The sequence below is a fragment of the Dasypus novemcinctus genome, chromosome 3 (assembly GCF_030445035.2).
Source record: "Dasypus novemcinctus isolate mDasNov1 chromosome 3, mDasNov1.1.hap2, whole genome shotgun sequence".
Classification (NCBI taxonomy): domain Eukaryota; kingdom Metazoa; phylum Chordata; class Mammalia; order Cingulata; family Dasypodidae; genus Dasypus; species Dasypus novemcinctus.
Genome location: NC_080675.1, coordinates 122,831,661 through 122,851,070, shown reverse-complemented (window position 1 = coordinate 122,851,070; position 19,410 = coordinate 122,831,661). Strand labels below are relative to the sequence as shown.

Here is a 19,410-nt window from a genome sequence, read left to right as displayed (position 1 = left end):
CTTCTTACAATGGATTGTTACTGGGCCACATATAATCTTTTCTTTTTTATCATTTTTTTAAAAGATTTATTTGTTTTATTTCCCCCTTTCCAACTCCCCCTCCCCCACCCCTCATCCTGCCCTGCTGGGTTTTTTTGCTATGTCCATTTGCTGTATGATCTTCTGTATCTATTTATCTTTTTGGTCTTCTCAATTTTTCTCCTCAAGGATTCACCAGGATTTGATTGTGGGACCTCTGACATGGAGAGAGGTTCCCCGTTAGCTGTGCCACCTCAGTTCCTTGTTTCTGCTGTGCTTCACCTTGACTCTCCCTTCGTCTCTTTTGTTGCATCATCATCTTGTTGCATGACTCACCTGCATGGGCACTGGCTCACTGTGTGGGCATGCTCACCAGGTGGGCATTGGCTTGCCATGCAGGCACGCTTTCTTTTCTTCTTTTTTTTCACCAGAAGGCCCCAGGGATCAAACCCAGTTCCTCCCATATGGTAGGTGGAAGCCCTATCACTTGAGCCACATCTGCTTCCCACTCCCAATCTTAAGAGATGGGTATCTAACTAAACCTAATTCATGGGAAGCGGACTTGGCCAAATGGATAGGGCATCAGCCTACCACATGGGAGTTCCACGGTTCAAACCCCGGGCCTCCTTGACCCGTGTGGAGCTGGCCCATGCACAGTGCTGATGAGCGCAAGGAGTGCCATGCCACACAGGGGTGTTCCTGGCATGGGGGAGCCCCACGCACGAGGAGTGCGCCCCATAAGGAGAGCCACCCAGCACAAAAGGAAGTGCAGCCTGCCCAAGAATGGTGCCACATACACGGAGAGCTGACACAACAAGATGACTCAACAAAAAGAAACACAGATTCCTGGTGCCACTGATAAGGATAGAAGCGGTCACAGAAGAACACACAGCAAATAGACACAGAGAGCAGACAACTGGGTGGGGGAAGGGGAGAGAAATAAATAAAAATATATCTTTAAAAAAAAAACCCAATTCATGATGGGGAGTTATGGCTGCATGGTCACTTAGAGTCCCATTGTCAGGTGCTCTATCTCTGCCAGGACCCAGAATCATGCTATATTTTGCTTTTCATAAGTCTTTTAATTCTCCACTGTAGGTAGCATGTCCTTGTTCCATAACACTAGAGGCCTGTATTATAATTCTCCCACTGGGCTTGTCATTTACTCGACAAAGTATCTTTTTCTACCACCGAGACCTTTTTGTGTGTGGGGGGGGAGCATCAATCTCTTTATAAACAAATGAATTTTCACAAATGAGGAAATGTGCTTATCCACAACAAGAAGCCTTTTTTTCATGTCTCTATATGTGCAATCCAACCCAGACAAGCTCAAGTAATCTTTACAGATGTGGATCTCTGGACTCAGAAGTTCTTGAAGATTTCCAAATCCTTCAGTGGCATGGGAGAAATCTTGTCCCACTCATGGTCAGGATAAGATTCGAAGTTTGAGGTGCTGCAATCATTGGAGATTTTGGGCACAACGGGCGGCTTCAATTTTCTCTGTGGTACAGATCCCCAGTCCACGGACTGGAACCTCTGGTGCCATTTCACATCATCTGCTCCATTCTGCGTGCTTCCTAATCACCTTGTTCTGTCGACAACAAGCAGTTTCTGTTGGAGAAAATATGGCGCTTACTGGGACAAGGAGACTGATTGACTATAGACAAAGAAAGATTTATTGAGAAGCTCTCCCAATGGAGGGGTTCTGAAGAACAGACTTCAGCCCACTCCTGGAAGGGGGGGACTTGAATTTATACAGAACTTTCCTAGGCGGGGAATGATAGTTGGTGGGAGGGGGTTGAGGGTCCGAGTCAAGTGCAGGGGCCAATGGGAAGCCCTTAGAGGTGGAACTTTCCCTGACAGTGACTAGAAGATAGTGGGTTAGGGAGTTACAGTTTCTTGGAATGCTGCAGGAGCAGATGTTTCTTTGTTCTGTAAGAATTTTATCTCCCTCTGATATGTAGGTAGGGAAGGTTTCTATTTCCCTTTACTCCTGTCTCTATGTGGTGTCTTTACTTAACCTGTGGGGAAGCACCATGCCCTTGGACACGCTGGCTTATGGGGGATGGGGTTAGCCTTTCCCCAGGGCCTATCAGGGGAAACTGAGCTACACCTTGTTAATTATTGCAAACCTCTAACAGTTTCTTAACAAGGTCTTTTACTTGGAAGTCCAAGTGTTGGGGAAAATCTATTTTGACTGCAAGGATTTTTTGATAAATGCCAAATGGGTTGTCATCAATAAATGAAGGGAACCCTAAGAGCATTTCAAAGATGAGGCTGCCCAGGGCCCACCAGTCCACAGCTTTCCCGTGGCCTTTGCTCTGGATAACTTCAGGGGAGAGGTACTCAGGCTTTCCACAGAGCGTCCACAACCTGTCTACCTGCTTCTTCGAGAACCCAAAGAGGGTGAGCTTGATGTGTCTTCTCTATCCAGCAGTAAGTTTTCCGGCTTCAGGTCCCTGTAAACCATCTCCTTGGAGTGCAGGTACTCGATGGCACAGATGATCTCTGCAGCACAGAGAAGCCCTGCGCTGCTGCTGAAGAGGCCGCGGTTCCGCAGGTAGGTGAAGAGTTCGCAGCCCGGCATGAACTCCATGCGCACGTGGAGGAAGCAGTGGCGTGACCCGACAGAACAGCCGTACCAGGAATTGATGGCTGACTTCCTCCAGCACCGACTTCTCCTTGTGTACATGCTGCTCCTGCTTCAGCCGCATCACGTCGCGGATGCTCATCACCTTCAGGGCGGACTTCTCCCTGACCAGGTGCACACAGCCGAACGCCCCATGACCCACAACCCGGGCGTTTCCAAGTCCTCTTGCCAGTAGGCAGGTGGCTCGGGCAGTGGCGCCTCGGGGCCGAGGTGCTGCACGGACTTCCCATCGGGGGTCCCTTCCAGGGTGTCTTCGCCACAATCCCTGGGGTCGGCGCCTCCCGACTCGCCTGCTGCAGCCAGCCTGGGCACCTCCATGGGGACATGCGCAGGTCGCGGGGCCCATCTTCCCAGGACGCAACCTCAGAGGACTGCGTGGAGGCGGCGGCCCACTGAGACTTTTAAGGTCATAAAATCTGCCAGGTCATATGGCCCAAGGAGAAGAGTTGCCTGCATTGCAGGATCTACTGTAGAACCCTTTCTTGCTCTGGACCTCACTCAAAGTCAGTAGTCTGTTTTTTTTTAATAAAACTTTTTTAAAGTTAATAGAGCACATAGAACGTTACATTAAAAAAACATGAGAGGTTCCCATATAACCCCCACCCCACTCCCCCACCCCCATCATTTTTGTAAATTGTATTTTTTGAAGATACATACATCACAAAAAAAGGTTACAATATAAAAAAAAATAAGAGATTCCCGTATACCCCCATCCCCCCACCCCACTCCTCACACCAACAACCTCCCCCATCATTGTGGCACACTCATCCCACTTGGCGAACACATTTTGGAGCACTGCTGCACCACGTGGATAACAGTTTACTCTGTAGTTCACACTCTCCACCAGTATATTCAGTGGGTTATGGCAGGATATATAATGTCCAGCATCTGACCCTGCAATATCATTTAGGACAACTCCAAAGTCCCAAAAATGTCCCCTCATCACATCTCTTCTTCCCTCTCCCAGCCCTCAGCAACTACTTTGGCCACTTTCTCCCCATCAATGATACAATATTTTCTATTAGTAGTCACAAAAGTTTTATAGTAGAATACCAGTAAGTCCACTCTAATCTATATTTTATTCCTCCATTCTGTGGGCCCTGGGATGGTGATGTCCACTCCACCTCTATACTGAGAAGGGGCTTAGATTCCATATGGATGATGGATGCAATTCTACTGCTTGCAGTTGTAGAAGCCAGTAGTCTTTTGTATCACCAGTATGTGGCCTGGAAGATAAACCTTTCCAAGTACAAAATATGCTTTCTACAGAACTCAAAGAGGCTGACTATGCATTGTACTTTTTTATTCTTGGTGAGATGATTAAATTTGTCTTTTACTTTGGATGGGATGTTCCAACATACCCCTTGTTAGAGAAAAAACGGCACTCACTGGGACATGGAGACTGACATTGTAAGAAACCAAGATTAGTTTAGTGTTCACATAAAGGAAGAAAATATTAATTAATGTAACCTGACAACCTACTGCCTCAGTTTCCCACTTCCGGGTTAAGCAGCAACAAAGGAAACCAGCTTAAGCCAGTCCTATAGGCAGTAAAAAAGATGCCCAAGAAAGAGCTAAGTCAATACCAATTCAGCCCTAAATTCCATTCCTTGTTTGGCAAAAGGAGCAGGTAAAAACGAAAATGGTTGAAATGTGATGGGGGAAGCGGTAAATAAAAAACTTTTGCATGGGAAAGTTAGATCTTCTCGATAGGCTGTAACTTTGCAAGGATCCAATCTATGGAGAAACAGAAGATGGGTTTGTGTGCTATGCTTAGGGGTATAAATTGTGTCATTTTTTTTTTTGTTCGGGGCGCTAGCCACGTTTTCTGGTTGTGCGCCCCTTCTTGCAAGATTGAGAATAAATTCTTTTCTTCTCCACAATTGGGTGAGCCTTATTTTCTTACAGAAGAAGATTTCTTTCTTACAGCTTTGGGGGCTCACCCAGGATTCTGAAGCTTCAGAGACGGACCCCCGGGGTGGACGATGGGGAGCCGCGCCCCGCTGTTTAAGCGGTCTTGGACTTTACCAGTGAGGGCCTTGCTTCTAGCAGCCAAGAGGCCCAAGAACAGATGCTTAGATCTGCAGATTGTGGACTAGAAAAAGGGAAGGGAAAATCTGCCTCTTGTTGACCAGGTGACTCCATGCATGGACCAAGGTAAGTACAAAGGCTATTAAGTATTACCTTGGTGGTCGGGAATTCTGATGAGTCTGAGGTTCACTGTGCATGCATGAGATGCGGGACATACCGCGTGAAGAGAGTGCGGAGTCCCAATTAGCGCTTCCCTTCTCCCGTAAGGGAAAGGGCTGGAGAAGGACAAAGCAAAAGATTCAAGAGAAAGAAATCCAGACAAGATTCAGAATGGGAAATAGAGGCAGTCAGTTGACTGGGAAAAAGGGAAAAGGGGTGTCTGTAGGATCCCCCGGAGACATTCCTCCCGATAGTCCATTAGGGAGGATGTTAAGGCATTGGACCGATAGTGATCGGACCAGGGGAAAAGACAAGAAGAAAATGATTAAATACTGCTGTTGTATCTGGACCAAGGAAAGTATTTTACTGCCTGATGTTCTGGCCAAAATATGGGACAGATGAGGATTGGCTTTGTGCTGACCTTGTACTGTAGGTTAAGGGAAAAACACCCTTCTCCAAAGAAGAGTCTGACTATGCCATGTGCTGGTTAAAGGGAAAGGGGGCCACTTTCTACCCTATGAAAGCTGAAAATCCAGGCCCCAAGACTAAGCTTGCAGAAACTAAGGCTGCAGAAACAAAAGCTGTAGAAACTAAGCCCTGGGTCCCCCTGTCTAATCTCCCTCCTCCTTCTGTTCCCCCTCCCCTCCCAGGAGAAGGGCATTAGATTTGGAGGGCCCAACAGAAGCCATTCTAAACCCTGGGGAACTGGAGAATCAAGAGGGGCCAACAGCCCCACCAGTTACAACCCACCAACAGCTGAGGAAAGAATTGGAACAGTGTAAGAAAGATGTACAAAATTTTCCATTCCCCAGAGCATCTGAAGAGAAGAGTGAAAGAGCAAAACTCCAGTGACCCTTTGTATCTGCTGAGAGAAGTACCAAGGGGGCCAGGGGAGATTGGTTATGTAAATGCCCCACTGACAAGTACTGACGTAAGGAACTTCAAAAAGGAGATGAAATCACTAATGGAAGATCAGTGGGGCAGGCTGAACAAGTAAATCAATTTCTAGGTCCTAGTTTATACACCTGGCCTGAACTCATAGAAAGAGGAGTGGTGCGGAGGGCAGCTGTGAAGGAGTGGGAAAGGCAGCATCCGCCTGGACAGCGGGTAATGGCAGCAGAACAGAAGTTCCCAAACACAGACCCTAATTGGGATAATAATGACCTGGGGGACAGAGCACAATGAAGGATCTTAGAGACCTCATCATACAGGGGATCAAATTGGCTGTACCCAAATCTCAAAACTTGAATAAGGCCTTTGAAGTAGCCTAGGAGAAGGATGAAACTCCCTCTGCTTACCTGCAACAATTGAGGGACCAAGTGAGGAAATATTCAGGGATAGACCCTGATGATGCTGTGGCTCAGGGAATGTTAAAAGTCAGCTATGTGAAAGGGTCTTAGCCTGACATTCAGAAGAAGATTCAGAAAATAGAAGGATGGATGGATAAGCCATTGGAAAAGTTATTGAGATAGTCCCAGAAAGTGTTTGTAAGGAGAGAGGAGGAAAAGCAGAAACAGAAAGCTAAGGTTACGATAAGCAAAGTTGATCAAAGGGTTAGCAAAAGACTGGAGACTGTCAGGAAGGGAAAAGACAGAGGCAAAATAAAGATGCAAAATGGGCTTATTTAGATAAGGGAGAATGCAAGGCACTGCAGGGTGCTGTCACTGTGGGAGGCCTGGTCATTTCAAAAGGGAATGCCCACGTTTAAAGAAAAAGAGTCGGGTAATCCCCCTCATGAATTTTGAGTATTAGGGGGGTCTGAGGCGTAAACCCACCAGGAGCCTTTAGTAAATCTAAGGATGGGCCCATATCAGGAAGAAATTACTTTTTTTTTTTCTTTCTGTCTTCCAAATTCTTTTTTTTTTTTGTCCTTATTTATTTTTTTAATATTACATTTTAAAAATATGAGGTCCCCATATACCCCCCACCCCCCTCAAGAAATTACTTTTCGAGTGGACACTGGTGCAGCTGGATCCTCTATGACTTATCTTCCCAGAGGAATCAAATTCTCTGGAAGTCCCCTTGCAGTCTCAGGGGTAAAAGGAGAAGGATTTGAGGTCCCCATTCTTTCTCCCACTAATATTTGTTGGGCAGACAATCAAATTGTAAGCCCTTTGTTGTACATCTGAGAAGCCCGGGAGTAATTTGTTGGGAAGGGACTTAATAATATTCGTGTGTTTGGATTTGGAAGTAAGGGATGGGCAGATAGAATTAGTCTTAACCATGCTCACTGAAGAAGATAGAAAAGATATCACAGAAGAAGTGTAGATGAGAGAAGGTAATAGAGGGGGTTTGGAGGTACCCCCTATTAAAATCAAATTGAAAATGGAAGGGGAAATTATTTGTCGAAGACAATATCCCATTCCCCTTAAGGGGAGGCAGGGACTTCAACCCATCATCAAAGGCCTCCTTCGGGATGGACTCTTGGAGCCCGCATGTCCCCCTTCATTTCTCCTATCTTGCCCATTCAGAAATCGGATGGTAGTTGGAGGATGGTACAGGATCTAAGGGCCAGTAATCAAATCATTCAGGTTCAACACCCAGTAGTCCCAAATCCATACACTCTCCTTAGTAAGATCCCCTACCATCATAAATGGTTTAGTGTACTAGATCTAAAGGGTGCCTTTTGGACCTGTCCCCTTAATCCAGAGAGTACAGACTTGTTTGCTTTTGAGTGGGAGGATCCCTCTACAGGAAGAAAACAGCAATATAGGTGGACGTTTACCCCAAGGCTTCACAGAATTCCCCAACCTCTTTGGGCAGGAACTGGAAAAAGTATTAGAGAAATTTGCAGTCCCATCTGAAATTTCCCTTTCACAATATGTAGATGATATGCTATTATCACATAAAGAAAGGCAGATAGCGGTCTGAACTACAAAGAGCTTATTGAATTTCCTGGGGGATCAAGGGCTAAGAGTGTCAAAAAGTAAGATACAATTTGTAGAAAAGGAAGTCATATACCTGGGTCATCTCATTAGTGAGGAAAGGAGGAAGATAAATCCAGAAAGAATTCAGGCCATTATGGAATTACCTCTTCCCTGGACAAAAAGAGAACTAAGAAAATTTTGGGGATTGGTAGGATATTGTAGATTATGGATAGATTCTTATGCATCCCAAACCAAAGGGTTATACCAAAAACTGTTGGAGGAGGAACTGACAAATTAGAATGGAAGGAGGAGGAAGTAAAGGCCTTAGAGGGGCTCAAACAGGCATTGGTGCAAGCCCCTGTTCTAGCCCTCCCCTCCCTCGAGAAACTTTTCCATCTGTTTGTGACAGTAGATAAGGGGACAGCCTTGGGAGTCCTAACCTAGATCTGGGGAAGCCAAAGGAAGCCCGTGCCCTTCCTTTCCAGAATCCTAGACCCTGTCTCCAGGGGATGGCCAGGATGTGTTCAGGCCGTGGCAGCAACTGCTCTCTTAGTAAAAGAAAGCAGGAAACTGACCTTTGGAGGGGCCTTAGTTGTTAGCACCCCTCATCAGGCGAGGACTATTTTGACTCAAAAAGCAGGAAGATAGTTAATAGATTCCCAAATTCTGAAATATGAGGCGATTCTAATGGAAAAAGACGATTTAATACTGACAAATGATCATAGTCTGAACCCAGCTTCTTTCCTTTGGAAAGGTCCCAACCAGGTAGAAACTGCTGAACATGATTGTTTAAACTTAATTGAATACCAAACCCAAGTCTGGCCTAATCTAGAGGACCTTCCCTTTCATTCGGGGGAAAAATTGTTTATAGATGGGTCTTCTAGGGTCCCGGAAGGAAAAAGGCACAATGGCTATGCTGTTGTTGATGGACTAATTTGTGAGGTGAAAGAAGCTGGCCAACTGCCCAATGGTTGGTCAGCTCAAACCTGTGAGCTGTATGCATTAAATCAAGCCCTTAAATTGTTAGAGGAAAAAGATGGTACAGTCTATACAGTTTCTAAATATGCCTTTGGCGTGGTCCACATCTTTGGAAAAATTTGGGAAGAAAGGGGATTGATTAATAGCAGAGGGAAGGAATTAGTCCATGTGGAACTGGTAAAACAAGTGTTAGCCAGTCTGCTCTTACCAAGGGAAATACCCGTGGTACATATAAACGGGCATCAAAAATGTCATACCTTTGAAGCAAAAGGCAACGGATTGGCTGATGAGAAGGCCAAAGAGGCTTCCCTCTGTTTCTCTCTGGAACTGATGGTCCTGATACCCTCCATCCCCAAAGAAATTGGAATCCCTGTATTCTCTGAAAAGAAAGTAAAAGAACTAGAACAATGGGGGGCAACCTTAGATGGCTCCTCCCAGACCGAGGTAAATGGCTCCCCCCAGACAGCCGGCAGATGTTGAATAAGCAAATAATGAGGGAAGTACTAGCGGTTTTGCACCAAGGGAGTCACTGGGGGGTACAGGCCATGTGTGACCTGGTCCTCAAGCATTTTGGGTGTATGGACCTTTATACTATAGCCAAACAAATAAGTGAATGGTGTATAATCTGTCAAAAAGTTAATAAACCTTAAAAAAACATCTCTCTAAATTGGTCTTAGAAACCGAATTACCATGGGTTAAATGTTTACCTATAGCTCTGTTAAGAATCTGAGCTGCCCCTAGGAGGGAACTGGAATATCTCCTTATGAAATGCTTTTTGGTCTGCCCTTCCCTGGGCAGCCTGAAGAACTCCTCTTCTTTGAGTCGAAGGATCTCTTTCTTCGAAGTTATATACTGGCCTTGTCTTCTGCTTTGTCATCCCTCAGACATCGGGGTTTGCTGGCTCAGACTCCACCTCTAGAATTTGCAGTCCACCAACACCAACCTGGCAGTTGGGTCCTAATCAAGTCGTGGAAAGAGTCCAAACTCCAACCGACCTAGGAAGGACCTTATCAAGTCTTGCTAACAACTAAAACAGCAGCCCGAACCGCAGAAAAAGGCTGGACTCATTACACTTGAGTAAAGGGACCAGTACCTGAACCAGATGATAAGTACCCAACAACTTCGTCTTGAGTCTTGGAAAATAATTTCAGCCCCAGATCCCTTAAAGATCACACTGAAAAAAACAATAACTGGGAGGTGGGGTGTGGGAGGAGGTTGAGCTGTATATTGTCCTAGTCAACAATGGCCCTAGTCCTATCGAAATACCAAAGGAGAAATTCAGAACTTAAGTTACAGGTGAAAATAATCTTACTAGCCATGATGTTTCAAACCCGAGAAACAACTAGCCCCATCAAGTTAGTTATAAATGTGACTGAAGGTCTGCAATCCCAGACGGTGCAGTGTGACGCCTGCCAAGTAAGAGACTGTAGGAATTTAGAGCACCAGCGATGGCTGAGTGGGGAAAATAAATACCTATGCCCAGAGCCAGTGGGGAATGGTTACAGTTGAGCCCCCCCCCCTTTCCCCTCTTGGGATGATGTATGGTGGACTACCCAGTATAAGGGATGGACCATGAATATAGAATGGGTCCCACCAAGTTCGAGGTCATTAAAGGGTAAGATAACCTTTTATAAAGGTAATACCCCACCAGACTACAAAAGTCTTCAGTACAATCCAGTAGTAATAACTGTTAAAAAAGCAGACCAATTAGAAACCGGGAGCAGCAGCAGGAACCAAGTGGTCGATAGAGTATATGGAATGGGAGCAGATGTTTCAGGTAAAGCTCCTCTGGGGAGGTTCTGTATCTGAGTCCTTCCTCCGCCTGTAGATATGACATCAACAACGCCCTCTCCAGCTAACCCTTCAGAAATACCACAGGAAAACCCACCAAAGGCCAGTTCCCCAATTCAAAATGATCCCAAAGCAGTTAGGATACTTAAGGCAGAAGATTTAAAGCAAACTATAGAAATAGAGACAGGATATGAGGACACAAATGCCTGGGTAGAATGGGTGAAATATATAGTCCAGAGCCTAAACAAAAGAAATTGTTAAATGCTTGTGCAACAGGCTGCCCCACAGCTCATATTGAACTTTTTCCGCTAGGTATGGAAAAGTATGAAAAGGAGTTTAAGTGCATAATACTCCTCTTCCAAAATGCTGCTCCTGGTGAAAATTGTAATACGTTGTCCTCTCTTCCTCCCGGTCAAAAACAGAAACATCAAGGCCATACCTGCCTCCTGTCTGGGCCCAGAGAATCACTCTGCTTGTCTCTCTAGACAGTGGAAAGGATTCCGGGACCTTGGAACTATGGCCTCGTGTACACAAGTGTGGAATGTAAGCAGTGATCGTACTAACAATTTCTCCAGTTTGGTCAGACCTCGAGACGACCTGTGGTGGTACTGTGGAAAGGGTGTTCTCCGACCAATACTGCCTGAGAGGTGGGGCGGAACCTGTGCTCTGGTCCAATTGGCTATCCCATTCACTGTGGCATTTGAAAAAGAAGCAAAAATATCATCCCAGGGAGGGAAAGAGAAAAAAAGTTTACTTGGTTCTTTTGATGAGCAGATCTATTTAGACAACATAGGAGTTCCCTGAGGAGTCCCAGATGAATTTAAGGCTAGAAATCAAGTAGCAGCTGGGTTTGAGTCATTCTTGTTCTGGTGGGTCACCATTAATAAAAATGTAGACTGGATTATATTTATTACAATTAACAGAGATTTATTAATTACACCAGGAATGCAGTTAAGGGAATTGCAGAACAATTAGATGCTATTAGCAGAATGGCATGGGAAAATAGAAAGGCCTTAGAGGTGATGCTAGCTGAGAAAGGGGAGTCTGTGTTATGATTGGAGGTAGTTGCTGTACATTCATCCCCAATAACACTGCCACTGACCGAACTATCAGTAAAGATTTACAAGGTCTGACAACCTTATCTGAGAAATTAGCAGAAAATTCTGGCATTAGCAATTCACTCACAGGATGGCTTAAAAATTGGTTTGGAAAATGGAAAGGGGTTGCACTGTCCATCTTAACCTCCCTCATTATCTCAGCTGGGTGCTTACCACAGTCGGATGCTGTATCATTCCATGTGCCCGAGGTTTAGTTCAAAGACTCATTGAAACTGCCCTAACCAAACAAATGCCCATACAGTATAGGCAAAACAAGCTGTACCCCCTTAAAGAAGGAGATCCTTATGATGAATAGTGTGAGATAGTGCTTAAAAAATTTGAAGAATGGAAATGTGAAAACTAAAAAGAGTTTAAAAGAAAGAGGGGCAATTGTGAAAAAAACAAAGATTAGTTTAGTTTTCACATAAAGGGAGAAAATATTAATTAATGTAACCTGGCAACCTACTGCCTCAGTTTCCCCCTCCCAGGTTAAGTAGGAACAAAGGAAACCAGCTTAAGCCAGTCCTATAGGCAGTAAAAAAGATGCCCAAGAAAGAGCTAAGTCAATATCAGTTCAGAGCTGAATCGCACTCCTTATTTGACAAAGGGGAGCAGGTAAAAACTAAAATGGTTGAAATGAGATGGAGCAAGCGGTTAATCACAAACTTTTGCATGGGAAAGTTAGATCTTCTCAGATAGGTTGTAACTTCTGAAGTATCCAATCTATGGAGAAACAGAGGAAGGGTTTGTGTGCTATACTTAGGGGTATAAATTGCATCATTTTTCTTTGTTCAGGGTGCCAGCCACATTTTCTGGTTGTGCACCCCTTCTTGCAAGATTGAGAATAAATTCTTTTCTTCTCCACAATCGGGTGAGCCTTACTTTCTTCCAAAAGATTTCTTTATTACACCATGATTGCAGGCAGAGAGTTTATTGGGAAGCTCTTCCACTGGAGGGGGTCTGAAAAATAGACTTCAGCCCCCCACCAACATGGCAGGGGTCTGAAGAGAGACTTCAGCCCGCATCTGGTGGTCATGAATTTATACAGTACATCTATAGGCAGGGAAATGTTTAGTCAGCGGGAGGGGACTGGGGCTTGGTTAAGAACCAAGGGCCAATAGGGAAATGTATGGCTAGCGGGTAGTGACCTAGGGGTAGTGAATTCTAGGGATGTGGTAGGGGTTGGTGCCATGTGGCTCCTTTGTCTATTCTTGTGAGGAAATGAGTTGTGTCTGAACATGTAGGCTCTGGATGGGGGGGGGGGGGGCTGGTCTATGTCACAGGAATGCAAGTCACTGTTTGTTAACCATTGTAAACCTTGTGATCAGTTAATCATTATAAACCTTGTAGGGGAGACACCTCTAACACCCCTGGCCACTGGGATCCTAAATGTTTTATTAATGTGTCAGGTTCCTGAATCTTCATAAGGTTTTTCTCCCACTCACTGGAACACATATATTTTACCAAGAACTCTGACATGATAGCCACTTTTTATTCATCCAACCCAATTAGCACAATGTCATCAGTGCGGTAAATCAGTGTACCAGTCTGTGGAATGTCTAGATGTTCCAGATCTCTTCAGGCTATATTATAACAGAGGGTAGGAGAATTTGCATAGCCCTGGGGGGAAACTGTGAATAAATGCTGTTGTCCATTCCATCTGAATGTGAAGTATTTCTGATAAAGTAGCATAATAAAAACCTGGTCTTTTTCTCCATTTCCTGGGGAGGTTATCTCTGAATATTTGGAATTTCCCATGATTGGCATTTCTTTTGTTATTCATGGTGGGCCAGGACCACACCTGATAGTTCCTATGCTATGAGGTCATAGGGTGGGACCAGTCACACTGGCTGTTTTAGGGTGAGGACCAGCCATGTGATTAAGTGTCTGGAGACTGAATTCAACCATGTGGGCACTGATTCCATCAATCACACCTCATAATGAAACCCCATATAAGCTCAGGCACTTGAAGCTTCATCGAGTTTCCATGATTGAGAAGTTACATTGCTGTGCCAGGAGGGTGACACACAAGAAAACTTACATATGAGACCCTCTCAGACCATACCCTATGTGTCTATTCTTTTGGCTTATTTGAATCCTTTTCTTTAATAAAACTATAATCATAAGTATAGCACTTTCATGGTGTTCTGTGAGTCATTCCAGCAAATTATCAAAACAAAGGAAAGGGGAGAACCCCCAAATTTGTAGCCAATTAGTCAGAATTGCCCTGGGAACCTCCAAATCTGCAGCTGCTATCTGAGTGAGGACAGTCTTAAGGAGGATTGCCCTTAAACATATTGAGTCTGGTCTAATTCTAGGTAATTAATGAAGCAAGTTAGTATAGGAAAAAGGGAAGAGAAGTCACACCCGGTACCTGGTAGACCATGACTATGAGACCCTGCCTGGAAACCCCCGAGGGGAAGGCTACTACTAAAAACAATACTGGAAAGACCCCGCGGAGACCCTGGCCATGAAGTCCCATTTGGAACTCTTTCCAGGTCAAAGGGAAGCCCCAGATAACTCCAAGCAAAAGGCCTCACAATTGCCACCCCCCCCCCCAGAGCTAACAGGTGGGGCAACCAATCAGAACAGCAAACAGCTGGGGCCCTTCTCCGACATTAGGAAAGGGGAGGAGGAAAAAGGCCTAACCTGGGACCCAAAAAAAACATCTCACCCTGTAGCACCTCTGCAACCCATGGCTTGGGTTAGGTACTTATTTGTTTTCTTGTTTCTAATAAACTCTTTACTCCTTTGCCCAAACTATGGCGTGTCCTTAAGTTACTTTATGTGGCATAGCCAAGAACCTAGAAGCCCAGAACACAGAGTGTTCTGCTAACAGTTAAGAGTCAGAATTGAATTATTTTCAGAAGTTGTAGAAATTTCTGCAACATTTATAGATATTAATATGTTGGCCAAATCAATGGCTGGAATACCACGTAGCTAAGGCCGTATTGATCTCTTATAACAAAGATAGCACATTTGGCATGGTTGAAATTAGAACCACTATCTGGTTGAGTTAATGATAGTCTACTGTCATCTTCAAGAATTTATTTTGGCTGTTGCAGGGACAGAATTGATGAATTACATGGTATTATGATGCTGACCATTAGCACTGCATCCTTCAGATATTTAAAGATGACACTAATTTTGGGATACAATGTTGTTTTGATTTACTATCTTAGCTGGGCAGAGATGAGGAATTTCAGAGGTTTCCACTTTGCCTATTCTACTATGATATCTCTTACCCATAGGCCAAGAACCCAAAGAGGGATTGCACACAAATTACCAAGTACGTCTATTCCAATTATACATTCAGGGACTAGAGGAATGATCACCAGGTGGGGCCACAAAATCAGTGGACCCACTCTAAGCTGCACTTTGTTCAGTACTCCATTAATTATTTGGCCCATACATACTTCAGCTCTGACAGGGTGGCCATGATGATGTTTCGGGACTCAGTTAACAATGCCAACTAGGACCCTGTGTCCAACAGTCCTAGGTATGTTCAGTGTCTCCAGTGTACAGTTACTGTAAGAAATGCAGATTAGTTTTCACATAAAGGAAGAAAATATTAAATTAATGTAACCTGACAACCTACTGCCTCAGTCTCCCACTCCCGGGTTAAGCAGGAACAAAGGAAACCAGCTTAAGCCAGTCCTATAGGCAGTAAAAAAGATGCCCAAGAAAGAGCTAAGTCAATACCAATTCAGCCCTAAATTCCATTCCTTGTTTGGCAAAAGGAGCAGGTAAAAACTAAAATGGTTGAAATGTGATGGAGGAAGTGGTAAATAAAAAAACTTTTGCATGGGAAAGTTAGATCTTCTCAATAGGCTGTAACTTCTCAAGTATTCAATCTACGGAGAAACAGAAGACCGGCTTGTGTGCTAGGCTTAGGGGTATAAATTGTCATTTTTCTTTATTCAGGGTACCAGCCATGTCTTCTGGTTGTGTGCCTCTTCTTGCAAGATTGAGAATAAATTTTTTTCTTCTCCGCAATCGGGTGAGCCTTATTTTCTTCCAGAGGATTTCTTTCTCACAGTTACTCAAGAAAATGGCCATAGGTCCCATTGGGGAAGGATGGGGAAATTATCACTTACTTGCTGTGGTGTTGCAGGATCCTTCCTCCTAGGATTCTAATCTCTCCTCAGTTAAGAAATTCAGGTTTGAAAACAACTCAAGTCCAAAAACTAGGCAATGTACTTTGACTTGGAATTGGGGTTTCCTGATCATTCATCCTTGTTTTGTTTTGATTGTGCAGATTGTTTGTTAGCCTTGTTTGGCTGCCCATCTTTTTTTCACCAAGAGACACCATGTTTATTAATGATCTCCATAACTTTCTGCAGGCCAGGTGCTCTGGTTACCACCCTGACCTTGTTGCTCATTATAATAATTGCATTTGCCTGGTTTCTGACAGTTGCATGTTGTCATCTGGGTTCAATTATTGGTAGGTCCTATTGAAGCAGGCTAGACAGGGAATCAATAGATTGACTGGAACCTGGCAGAAAAACTGTCACCATTAATACGTGTCTTTCAATACCCCAAGATGGCTGCTGGAAGACCCTCACAAAAAACCCCATTCAGAACGAGACTTCCTCAGGAAGCCAGGAGAAGCCCCAGATATTCTCCAGGGACCTTATCATTGGGACCTCCCAGTGAATTGATGGGGGGTAATCAATTAAAACAGCAAACAGCTGGAACTCCTCCCAGGCCATTAGCAAAGGGGCAGAATAATTAATGGTTTAAAAGGCAAGCGGGAAAGTCAGCTGACCCTGTCCCGGTGCCTGTCCGTCTGCCTGTTCATGCCCTATTCTGGCCTTCTTCGCCCCTGTCTGGATCATTAGGTAAGTAAACCTGGGGATTTATAATCCACAATGAGGAGTTGTAGTCTGTAAATAGGCCCTCTTTATCATGTTTCAGCCCTTTCCTCTCTACCTGGGACCTATGGTCTATTATTTTCTCCAACTTCTCTTCCCTCTCAATCTTAATAAATTACTGGCCTAATCAATGTGGCTTGCTCTTTTTTTTTTTTTTAAGATTTATTTATTTATTTCTCTCCCCTTCCCACCCCCTCATTGTCTGCTCTGTGTCCATTCGCTGTGTGTTCTTCTGTGTCCACTTGCATACTTGTCAGTGGCACCGGGAATCTGTGTCTCTTTTTTGTTGTGTCATCTTGCTGCATCAGCTCTCTGTGTATGTGGCACCACTCCTGGGCAGGCTGCGCTTTGTTCATGTGGGGTGGCTCTCATTACGGGGTGCATTCCTTGCATGTGGGGCTCCCCTACATGGGGGACACCCCTGTGTGGCACGGCACTCCTTGTGCAGATCAGCACTGCACGTGGGCCAGCTCACCACACTGGTCAGGAGGCCCTGGGTTTGAACCCTGGACTTCCCATGTGGTAGGCAGATGCTCTATCAGTTGAGCCAAATCCTCTTCCCAATGTGGGTTGCTCTTGAAATTCATTTCTTGCAGCTTAGCCAAGAACCTAGACAAAATCCAGTAACACTATTATCTTCATCACTAATAGGGTACTCAATTCTATAACAGCATCTCCAACCATCAGACCTGGCCTTCGAAGGAGAGCTACCACTGAACTTTTTTTTTAAAGATTTATTTATTTATTTCTCTCCACCCCGTTGTCTGCTCTCTGTGTCCATTCGCTGTGTGTTCTTCTGTGACCACTTCTATCCTTATCAGTGGCACTGGGAATCTGTGTCTCTTTTTGTTGCATCATCTTGCTGTGTCAGCTCTCTGTGTGTGCGGCCCCACTCCTGGGCAGGTTGCACTTTCTTTCGCACTGGGTGGCTCTCCTTACGGGGTGCACTCCTTGCATGTGGGGCTCCCCTATGCAGGGACACCCCTGCGTAGCATGGTACTCCTTGCATGCATCAGCACTGCGCATGGGCCAGCTCCACACAGGTCAAGGAGGCCCAGGGTTTGAACCGTGGACCTCCCATGTGGTAGGTAGACACCCTATCCATTGGGCCAAGTCTGCTTCCCTCCACTGAACTTCTTAGTGATTCTGGTACCCTTTTTACCAAACATTCTTTATTGGTTTGATAGAGGTATAATTTCCAGGTACTCCTGGAAATTTCCAGATAGTCATCTGGTGGGTTTTCTGGTCTTACGTAGTATATCCACATCAGCATACCCACTTCCCTGAATCTTTTTTTAAAAATTGAGATATCACCCACAAACCATAAAATTCACTGTTTCAAAGTGTATAATTCAGTAGTTTTTAGTATACTCAGAAGGTTGTGCACACTCAAAAAAAAGCACAATCAATAAAGAATATTTTCACCACTCCGAAAATAAAACCTGTACCTATTAGCAGTCACTCCCTATTTCCCCCTTCCCACCATCCCCGGCAACCACTAAGGTATTTTCTGTTTCTTATGATTTGCCTGTCCATATAACTGGAATTTCACATGAATGCAATCATACAGTATGTGGTCTTTTGCGTCTGGCTTCTTTACATAACATAATATTCTTGAGATTCATCTATGTTGTAGCATGTATTAGAACTTCATTTTTCTTCATGGCTGAATCACATTCTATTGTATGGTTATATAACAATTTTCCATTCATCAGTTGACAAATACTTGGAATTATTTCTACTTTTTGGCTATTATGAATAATACTGTCATAAACATTTATGTTACAGTTTTTGTGTGAACATATGTATTCATTTCTCTTGGGCATATACCTAGGAGTGGAATTACTGAGTCAAATGTTAACTCTATCTTTAACCTTTTTATTAAAAAATGTATTATTGGGAAGCAGATTTGGCTCAATTGACAGAACATCTGCCTACCATATGGGAGGTCCAGGGTTCAAACCCCGGGCCTCCTGACCTGTGTGGGAGCTGGCCCATGCACAGTGCTGATGCGTGCAAGGAGTGCCGTGCCATGCAGGGGTGTTCCCCGTGTAGGGGAGCCCCATGCACAAGGAGTGAGCCCCACAAGGAGAGCCGCCCTGCGTGAGAAAACACAGCCTCCCCAGAAGTGGTGCCACACACATGGAGAACTGATGCAGCAAGATGATGCAACAAAAAGAGACACAGATTCCCGGTGCCACTGACAAGAATATAAGCGGGGAAACGGACTTTGGCCCAGTGGTTAGGGCGTCCGTCTACCATATGGGAGGTCCGTGGTTCAAACCCCGGGCTTCCTTGACCCGTGTGGAGCTGGCCATGCGCAGTGCTGATGCGCGCAAGGAGTGCCGTGCCACGCAAGGGTGTCCCCCGCGTAGGGGAGCCCCACGCGCAAGGAGTGCGCCCGTGAGGAGAGCCGCCCAGCGTGAAAAGAAAGAGCAGCCTGCCCAGGAATGGCGCCGCCCACACTTCCCGTGCCGCTGACGACAACAGAAGCGGACAAAGAAACAAGACGCAGCAAATAGACACCAAGAACAGACAACCAGGGGAGGGGGGGAAATTAAATAAATAAATAAATCTTTAAAAAAAAAAAAAAGAATATAAGCGGACACAGAAGAACACACGGTGAATGGACAAAGAGAGCAAACAATGGGGGAGGGGAGGAAGGGGAGAGAAATAAACAAAAATAAATTTTTTAAAAAACCTTAAAAAAAAGTATTGTTATATATATACACACACAACATAAAATATGTTATTTTAACCATTTTTACATGTACAATTCAGTGCCACTAATTACATTTACAATTGTGCTACCATCACTAACATCTATTACCAAAACATTTTCATCTCCCCGAAAAGAAACTCTGTACCCATATAGCAATAACTCCCCATTCCTCTCTCTCCCTAACCCCTAATCTACTTTCAGTCTCTATGAATCTGCTTATTAT

The 19,410-nt window shown here is 44.6% G+C and overlaps 1 pseudogene; it reads right to left on the bottom strand.

Moving 5' to 3' along the window:
- Positions 1 to 1,380: 1,380 nt before the first annotated feature.
- Positions 1,381 to 2,986, bottom strand: LOC101446544 (cAMP-dependent protein kinase catalytic subunit PRKX pseudogene; annotated as a pseudogene).
- Positions 2,987 to 19,410: the final 16,424 nt, after the last annotated feature.